Raw genomic sequence first — 10,210 nt, forward strand, 5'->3', positions numbered from 1 at the left:
TCTTCTAAAATAGTGTTCGAAACCAGGTTTAATCGACTGCTTCAGTGTGGTACCACATTGCTACGTGATCCAAACCAGAAAAAACCGAGGACCAGTTCAACAAGTATGTCAAAAACGCGAAAGTATGAGCCTGATGAGGGCAAATCACAGACCTATCCCAGACCAAACTTGCGTTATCCTCTAAAATATTGATCGAAATCAGTTTTAATTCACTGTTTCAGCGTGGTACCACATTACTACGTGATACAATCCTGAAACAGCCCAGGATCTAGCCATGAAGTATGAGAAATATGCGAAAGTATGAGCCTGATGGGGGCAAATCCTAGTCCTAACCCAGACCTAACATGCGTTATCCTCTAAAATAATTATCATGACCAGGTTTAATTGATTGTTTCAGTGTGGTCCCACATTACTACGTGATCCAAACCAGAAAAAACCCAGGATCCGTTCAACAAGTATGTGAAGAAAGCGAAAGTATGAGTCTGATGAGTGAAAATCCCTGGGCTAACCTAGACCTAACACGCGTTATCCTCAAAACTATTGATCGAAACCAGGTTTAATTGACTGTTTCAGCGTGGTACCACATTACTACGTAATACAATCCAGAAACAGCCCAGGATCTAGCCATGAAGTATGAGAAATATGCGAAAGTATGAGCCTGATGAGGGCAAATCCTAGACCTAACCCAAACCTAACATGCGTTATCCTCTAAAATATTTATCAAGACCAGGTTTAATTGAATGTTCCAGTGTGGTATCACATTACTACGTGAACCAAACCAGAAAAAACCCAGGATCCGTTCAACAAGTATGTGAAGAATGCCAAAGTATGAGTCTGATGAGTGAAAATCCCCGGCCTAACCTAGACCTAACATGCGTTATCCTCAAAAATATTGATCGAAACCAGGTTTAATGTACTGTTTCAGTGTGGTACCACACGACTACGTGATCCAAACCAGAAAAACCCAGGATCTGTTCAACAAGTATGTGAAAAACGCGAAAGTATGAGCCTGATGAGGGCAAATCCCAGACCTAACCTAGACCTAACTTGCGTTGTCCTCAAAAATATTGATCGAAACCTGGTTTAATCGACTGTTTCAGTGTGGTACCACATTACTACGTGATCCAAACCAGACAAAACCCAGGATCCGTTCAACAAGTATGCGAAGAATGCGAAAGTATGAGTCTGATGAGTGAAAATCCCCGGCCTAACCTAGACCTAACATGCGTTATCCTCAAAAATATTGATCGAAACCAGGTTTAATGTACTGTTTCAGTGTGGTACCACATTACTACGTGATACAATCCAGAAATAGCCCAGGATCCGTTCAACAAGTATGCGAAGAATGCCAAAGTATGAGCCTGATGAGTGAAAATCCCAGGCCTAACCTAGACCTAACATGCGTTATCCTCAAAAATATTGATCCAAACCAGGTTTAATGGACTGTTTCAGTGTGGTACCACTTTACTGCGTGATCCAAAGCAGAAAAAACCCTCGATCAGGTCAACATGTATGTTAAAACTGCGAAAGTATGACCCTGATGTGGGCAAATCCCAGGCCTAACCTAGACCTAACATGCGTTGTCCTCTAAACTATTGATGGAAACCAGGTTTAATTGACTGTTTCAGTATGGTACCACATTACTATGTGATCCAAACCAGAAAATAACCCAGGATCTGTTCACCGAGTATGTGAAGTGTGCGTAGGTATGAGTCTGATGAGGGCAAATCCCAGACCTATCCCAGACCTAACTTGCGTTATCCACTAAAATAGTGATCGAAACCAGGTTTAATTGACTGTTTCAGTGTGGTACCACACTACTACGTGATCCAAACCAGAAAAAAACCAGGATCTGTTCAACAATTATGTGAAAAACGCGAAAGTATGAGCCTGATGAGGGCAAATCCCAGACCTATCCCAGACCTAACTTGCATTGTCTTCTAAAATAGTGTTCGAAACCAGGTTTAATCGACTGCTTCAGTGTGGTACCACATTGCTACGTGATCCAAACCAGAAAAAACCGAGGACCAGTTCAACAAGTATGTCAAAAACGCGAAAGTATGAGCCTGATGAGGGCAAATCACAGACCTATCCCAGACCAAACTTGCGTTATCCTCTAAAATATTGATCGAAATCAGTTTTAATTCACTGTTTCAGCGTGGTACCACATTACTACGTGATACAATCCTGAAACAGCCCAGGATCTAGCCATGAAGTATGAGAAATATGCGAAAGTATGTGCCTGATGAGTGCAAATCCTAGACCTAACCCAAACCTAACATGCGTTATCCTCTAAAATATTGATCCAAACCAGGTTTAATGGTCTGCTTCAGTGCGGTACCACTTCACTACGTGATCCAAAGCAGAAAAAACCCTCGCTCAGGCCAACATGTATGTTAAAACTGCGGAAGTATGACCCTGATGAGGGCAAATCCCAGGCCTAACCTAGACCTAACATGCGTTTTCCTCTAAAATATTGATGGAAACCAGGTTTAATTGACTGTTTCAGTGTGGTACCACATTACCACGTGATCCAATCCAGAAATAGCCCCGGATCCAGCCATGAAGTATGAGAAATATGCGAAAGTATGAGCCTGATGGGGGCAAATCCTAGTCCTAACCCAGACCTAACATGCGTTATCCTCTAAAATATTTATCATGACCAGGTTTAATTGATTGTTTCAGTGTGGTCCCACATTACTACGTGATCCAAACCAGAAAAAACCCAGGATCCGTTCAACAAGTATGTGAAGAATGCGAAAGTATGAGTCTGATGAGTGAAAATCCCTGGGCTAACCTAGACCTAACACGCGTTATCCTCAAAACTATTGATCGAAACCTGGTTTAATTGACTGTTTCAGCGTGGTACCACATTACTACGTAATACAATCCAGAAACAGCCCAGGATCTAGCCATGAAGTATGAGAAATATGCGAAAGTATGAGCCTGATGAGGGCAAATCCTAGACCTAACCCAAACCTAACATGCGTTATCCTCTAAAATATTTATCAAGACCAGGTTTAATTGAATGTTCCAGTGTGGTATCACATTACTACGTGAACCAAACCAGAAAAAACCCAGGATCCGTGCAACAAGTATGTGAAGAATGCCAAAGTATGAGTCTGATGAGTGAAAATCCCCGGCCTAACCTAGACCTAACATGCGTTATCCTCAAAAATATTGATCGAAACCAGGTTTAATGTACTGTTTCAGTGTGGTACCACACGACTACGTGATCCAAACCAGAAAAAACCCAGGATCTGTTCAACAAGTATGTGAAAAACGCGAAAGTATGAGCCTGATGAGGGCAAATCCCAGACCTAACCTAGACCTAACTTGCGTTGTCCTCAAAAATATTGATCGAAACCTGGTTTAATCGACTGTTTCAGTGTGGTACCACATTACTACGTGATCCAAACCAGACAAAACCCAGGATCCGTTCAACAAGTATGCGAAGAATGCGAAAGTATGAGTCTGATGAGTGAAAATCCCCGGCCTAACCTAGACCTAACATGCGTTATCCTCAAAAATATTGATCGAAACCAGGTTTAATGTACTGTTTCAGTGTGGTACCACACTACTACGTGATCGAAACCAGAAAAAACCCAGGATCTGTTCAGCAAGTATGTGAAAAACGCGAAAGTATGAGCCTGATGAGGGCAAATCCCAGACCTATCCCAGACCTAACTTGCGTTGTCCTCTAAGATATTGATGGAAACCAGGTTTAATTGACTGTTTCAGTGTTGTACTTCATTACTACATGATGCAATCCAGAAAAAGCCCAGGATCTAGCCATCAAGTATGAGAAATATGCGAAAGTATGAGCCTGATGAGGGCGAATCCCAGACCTATCCCAGACCTAACATGCGTTATCCTCTAAAATATTAATCGAAACCAGGTTTAATCGACTGTTTCAGTGTGGTACCACATTACTACGTGATCCAAACAAGAAAAAAACCCAGGATCTTGTCAACGAGTATGTGAAGTGTGCGAAAGTATGAGTCTGATGAGGGCTAATCCCAGACCTAACCTAGACCTAACATGAATTATTCTCTAAAATATTGATCGAAACCAGGTTTAATTGACTGTTTTAGTTGTGGTACCACTTTACTACGTGATCCAAAGCAGACAAAACCCTCGATCAGGTCAACATGCATGTTAAAACTGCGAAAGTATGAGCCTGATGAGGGCTAATCCCAGACCTATCCCAGACCTAACTTGCGTTATCCTCTAAAATAGTGATCGAAACCAGGTTTAATTGACTGTTTTAGTTGTGGTACCACTTTACTACGTGATCCAAAGCAGAAAAAACACTCGATCAGGTCAACATGCATGTTAAAACTGCGAAAGTATGACCCTGATGAGGGCAAATCCCAGGCCTAACCTAGGCCTAACATGCGTTATCTTCTAAAATATTGAGCGAAACCAGGTTTAATTGACTGTTTCAGTGTGGTACCACATTACTACGTGATACAATCCAGAAATAGCCCAGGATCTAGCCATGAAGTATGAGAAAAATGCGAAAGTATGAGCCTGATGAGTGAAAATCCCAGACCTAACCTAGACCTAACATGCGTTATCCTCAAAAATATTGTTCGAAACCAGGTTTAATCGACTGTTTCAGTGTGGTACCACACTACTACGTGACCCAAACAGGAAAAAACCCAGGATCTGTTCAACAAGTATGTGAAAAACGCGAAAGTATGAGCCTGATGAGGGCAAATCCCAGACCTATCCCAGACCTAACTTGCGTTATCCTCAAAAATATTGATAGAAACCTGGTTAAATCGACTGTTTCAGTGTGGTACCACATTACTACGTGATCCAATCCAGAAATAGCCCAGGATCTAGCCATGAAGTATGAGAAATATGCGAAAGTATGAGCCTGACGAGGGCAAATCCTAGACCAAACCCAGACCTAACATGCGTTATCCTCTAAAATATTTATCAAGACCAGGTTTAATTGATTGTTTCAGTGTGGTCCCACATTACTACGTGATCCAAACCAGAAAAAACCCAGGATCCGTTCAACAAGTATGTGAAGAATGCGAAAGTATGAGTCTGAAGAGTGAAAATCCCAGGCCTAACCTAGACCTGACATGCGTTATCCTCAAAAATATTGATCGAAACCTGGTTTAATCGACTGTTTCAGTGTGGTACCACATTACTATGTGATCCAAACCAGTAAAAACCCAGCATCCGTTCGACAAGTATGTGAAGAGTGCGAAAGTATGAGTCTGATGAGTGAAAATCCCCGGCCTAACCTAGACCTAACATGCGTTATCCTAAAAAATATTGTTCGAAACCAGGTTTAATCGACTGTTTCAGTGTGGTACCACACTACTACGTGACCCAAACCGGAAGAAACCCAGGATCTAGCCATCAAGTATGAGAAATATGCGAAAGTATGAGCCTGATGAGGGCGAATCCCAGACCTATCCCAGACCTAACTTGCATTGTCTTCTAAAATAGTGTTCGAAACCAGGTTTAATCGACAGTTTCAGTGTGGTACCACATTACTACGTGATCCAAACCAGAAAAAAACCCAGGATCTTGTCAACGAGTATGTGAAGTGTGCGAAAGTATGAGTCTGATGAGGGATAATCCCAGACCTATCCCAGACCTAACATGCGTTATCCTCTAAAATAGTGATCGAAACCTGGTTTAATTGACTGTTTTAGTTGTGGTACCACTTTACTACGTGATCCAAAGCAGAAAAAACCCTCGATCAGGTCAACATGCATGTTAAAACTGCGAAAGTATGACCCTGATGAGGGCAAATCCCAGGCCTAACCTAGACCTAACATGCGTTATCTTCTAAAATATTGAGCGAAACCAGGTTTAATTGACTGTTTCAGTGTAGTACCACATTACTACGTGATCCAATCCAGAAATAGCCCAGGATCTAGCCATGAAGTATGAGAAATATGCGAAAGTATGAGCCTGATGGGGGCAAATCCTAGACCTAACCCAGACCTAACATACGTTGTCCTCTAAAATATTTATCAAGACCAGGTTTAATTGATTGTTTCAGTGTGGTCCCACATTACTACGTGATCCAAACCAGAAAGAACCCAGGATCCGTTCAACAAGTATGTGAAGAATGCGAAAGTGTGAGTCTGATGAGTGAAAATCCCAGGCCTAACCTAGACCTAACATGCTTTATCCTCAAGAATATTGATCCAAACAAGGTTTAATGGACTGTTTCAATGTGGTACCACTTTACTACGTGATCCAAAGCAGAAAAAACCCTCGATCACGTCAACATGTATGTTAAAACTGCGAAAGTATGACCCTGATAAGGCAAATCCCAGGCCTAACCTAGGCCTAACATGCGTTATCTTCTAAAATATTGAGCGAAACCAGGTTTAATTGACTGTTTCAGTGTAGTACCACATTACTACGTGATCCAATCCAGAAATAGCCCAGGATCTAGCCATGAAGTATGAGAAATATGCGAAAGTATGAGCCTGATGGGGGCAAATCCTAGACCTAACCCAGACCTAACATACGTTGTCCTCTAAAATATTTATCAAGACCAGGTTTAATTGATTGTTTCAGTGTGGTCCCACATTACTACGTGATCCAAACCAGAAAGAACCCAGGATCCGTTCAACAAGTATGTGAAGAATGCGAAAGTGTGAGTCTGATGAGTGAAAATCTCGGGGCTAACCTAGACCTAACATGCGTTATCCTCTAAAATATTGATGCAAACCAGGTTTAATGGACTGTTTCAGTGTGGTACCACTTTACTACGTGATCCAAAGCAGAAATAGCCCAGGATCCAGCCATGAAGTGATGAGAAATATGAGAAAGTATGAGCCTGATGTGGGCAAATCCTAGACCTGACCTAGACCTAACATGCGTTATCCTCAATAATATTGATCGAAACCAGGTTTAATCGACTGTTTCAGTGTGTTACCACATTACTACGTGATCCAAACCAGAAAAAAACCCAGGATCTGTTCAACGAGTATGTGAAGTGTGCGAAAGTATGAGTCTGATGAGGGCTAATCCCAGACCTACCCCAGACCTAACTTGCGTTATCCTCTAAAATATTTATCCAGACCAGGTTTCATTGAATGTTTCAGTGTGGTACCACATTACTACGTGATCCAATCCAGAAAAAGCCCAGGATCCGTTCAACAAGTATGTGAAGAATGCGAAAGTATGAGTCTGATGAGTGAAAATCCCAGACCAAACCTAGACCTAACATGCGTTATCCTCAAAAATATTGATCGAAACCTGGTTTAATCGACTGTTTCAGTGTGGTACCACATTACTATGTGATCCAAACCAGAAAATAACACAGGATCTGTTCAACGAGTATGTGAAGAAAGCGAAAGTATGAGTCTGATGAGGGCTAATCCCAGACCTATCCCAGACCTAACTTGCGTTATCCTCTAAAATATTTATCCAGACCTGGTTTCATTGAATGTTTCAGTGTGGTACCACATTACTACGTGATCCAAACAAGAAAAAAACCCAGGATCTTGTCAACGAGTATGTGAAGTGTGCGAAAGTATGAGTCTGATGAGGGCTAATCCCAGACCTAACCTAGACCTAACATGAATTATTCTCTAAAATATTGATCGAAACCAGGTTTAATTGACTGTTTTAGTTGTGGTACCACTTCACTACGTGATCCAAAGCAGACAAAACCCTCGATCAGGTCAACATGCATGTTAAAACTGCGAAAGTATGAGCCTGATGAGGGCTAATCCCAGACCTATCCCAGACCTAACTTGCGTTATCCTCTAAAATAGTGATCGAAACCAGGTTTAATTGACTGTTTTAGTTGTGGTACCACTTTACTACGTGATCCAAAGCAGAAAAAACACTCGATCAGGTCAACATGCATGTTAAAACTGCGAAAGTATGACCCTGATGAGGGCAAATCCCAGGCCTAACCTAGGCCTAACATGCGTTATCTTCTAAAATATTGAGCGAAACCAGGTTTAATTGACTGTTTCAGTGTGGTACCACATTACTACGTGATACAATCCAGAAATAGCCCAGGATCTAGCCATGAAGTATGAGAAAAATGCGAAAGTATGAGCCTGATGAGTGAAAATCCCAGACCTAACCTAGACCTAACATGCGTTATCCTCAAAAATATTGTTCGAAACCAGGTTTAATCGACTGTTTCAGTGTGGTACCACACTACTACGTGACCCAAACAGGAAAAAACCCAGGATCTGTTCAACAAGTATGTGAAAAACGCGAAAGTATGAGCCTGATGAGGGCAAATCCCAGACCTATCCCAGACCTAACTTGCGTTATCCTCAAAAATATTGATAGAAACCTGGTTAAATCGACTGTTTCAGTGTGGTACCACATTACTACGTGATCCAATCCAGAAATAGCCCAGGATCTAGCCATGAAGTATGAGAAATATGCGAAAGTATGAGCCTGACGAGGGCAAATCCTAGACCAAACCCAGACCTAACATGCGTTATCCTCTAAAATATTTATCAAGACCAGGTTTAATTGATTGTTTCAGTGTGGTCCCACATTACTACGTGATCCAAACCAGAAAAAACCCAGGATCCGTTCAACAAGTATGTGAAGAATGCGAAAGTATGAGTCTGAAGAGTGAAAATCCCAGGCCTAACCTAGACCTGACATGCGTTATCCTCAAAAATATTGATCGAAACCTGGTTTAATCGACTGTTTCAGTGTGGTACCACATTACTATGTGATCCAAACCAGTAAAAACCCAGCATCCGTTCGACAAGTATGTGAAGAGTGCGAAAGTATGAGTCTGATGAGTGAAAATCCCCGGCCTAACCTAGACCTAACATGCGTTATCCTAAAAAATATTGTTCGAAACCAGGTTTAATCGACTGTTTCAGTGTGGTACCACACTACTACGTGACCCAAACCGGAAGAAACCCAGGATCTAGCCATCAAGTATGAGAAATATGCGAAAGTATGAGCCTGATGAGGGCGAATCCCAGACCTATCCCAGACCTAACTTGCATTGTCTTCTAAAATAGTGTTCGAAACCAGGTTTAATCGACAGTTTCAGTGTGGTACCACATTACTACGTGATCCAAACCAGAAAAAAACCCAGGATCTTGTCAACGAGTATGTGAAGTGTGCGAAAGTATGAGTCTGATGAGGGATAATCCCAGACCTATCCCAGACCTAACATGCGTTATCCTCTAAAATAGTGATCGAAACCTGGTTTAATTGACTGTTTTAGTTGTGGTACCACTTTACTACGTGATCCAAAGCAGAAAAAACCCTCGATCAGGTCAACATGCATGTTAAAACTGCGAAAGTATGACCCTGATGAGGGCAAATCCCAGGCCTAACCTAGACCTAACATGCGTTATCTTCTAAAATATTGAGCGAAACCAGGTTTAATTGACTGTTTCAGTGTAGTACCACATTACTACGTGATCCAATCCAGAAATAGCCCAGGATCTAGCCATGAAGTATGAGAAATATGCGAAAGTATGAGCCTGATGGGGGCAAATCCTAGACCTAACCCAGACCTAACATACGTTGTCCTCTAAAATATTTATCAAGACCAGGTTTAATTGATTGTTTCAGTGTGGTCCCACATTACTACGTGATCCAAACCAGAAAGAACCCAGGATCCGTTCAACAAGTATGTGAAGAATGCGAAAGTGTGAGTCTGATGAGTGAAAATCCCAGGCCTAACCTAGACCTAACATGCTTTATCCTCAAGAATATTGATCCAAACAAGGTTTAATGGACTGTTTCAATGTGGTACCACTTTACTACGTGATCCAAAGCAGAAAAAACCCTCGATCACGTCAACATGCATGTTAAAACTGCGAAAGTATGACCCTGATAAGGCAAATCCCAGGCCTAACCTAGGCCTAACATGCGTTATCTTCTAAAATATTGAGCGAAACCAGGTTTAATTGACTGTTTCAGTGTAGTACCACATTACTACGTGATCCAATCCAGAAATAGCCCAGGATCTAGCCATGAAGTATGAGAAATATGCGAAAGTATGAGCCTGATGGGGGCAAATCCTAGACCTAACCCAGACCTAACATACGTTGTCCTCTAAAATATTTATCAAGACCAGGTTTAATTGATTGTTTCAGTGTGGTCCCACATTACTACGTGATCCAAACCAGAAAGAACCCAGGATCCGTTCAACAAGTATGTGAAGAATGCGAAAGTGTGAGTCTGATGAGTGAAAATCTCGGGGCTAACCTAGACCTAA

This window comes from Colletes latitarsis, unplaced genomic scaffold (assembly GCF_051014445.1).
Source record: "Colletes latitarsis isolate SP2378_abdomen unplaced genomic scaffold, iyColLati1 scaffold0006, whole genome shotgun sequence".
NCBI lineage: Eukaryota > Metazoa > Arthropoda > Insecta > Hymenoptera > Colletidae > Colletes > Colletes latitarsis.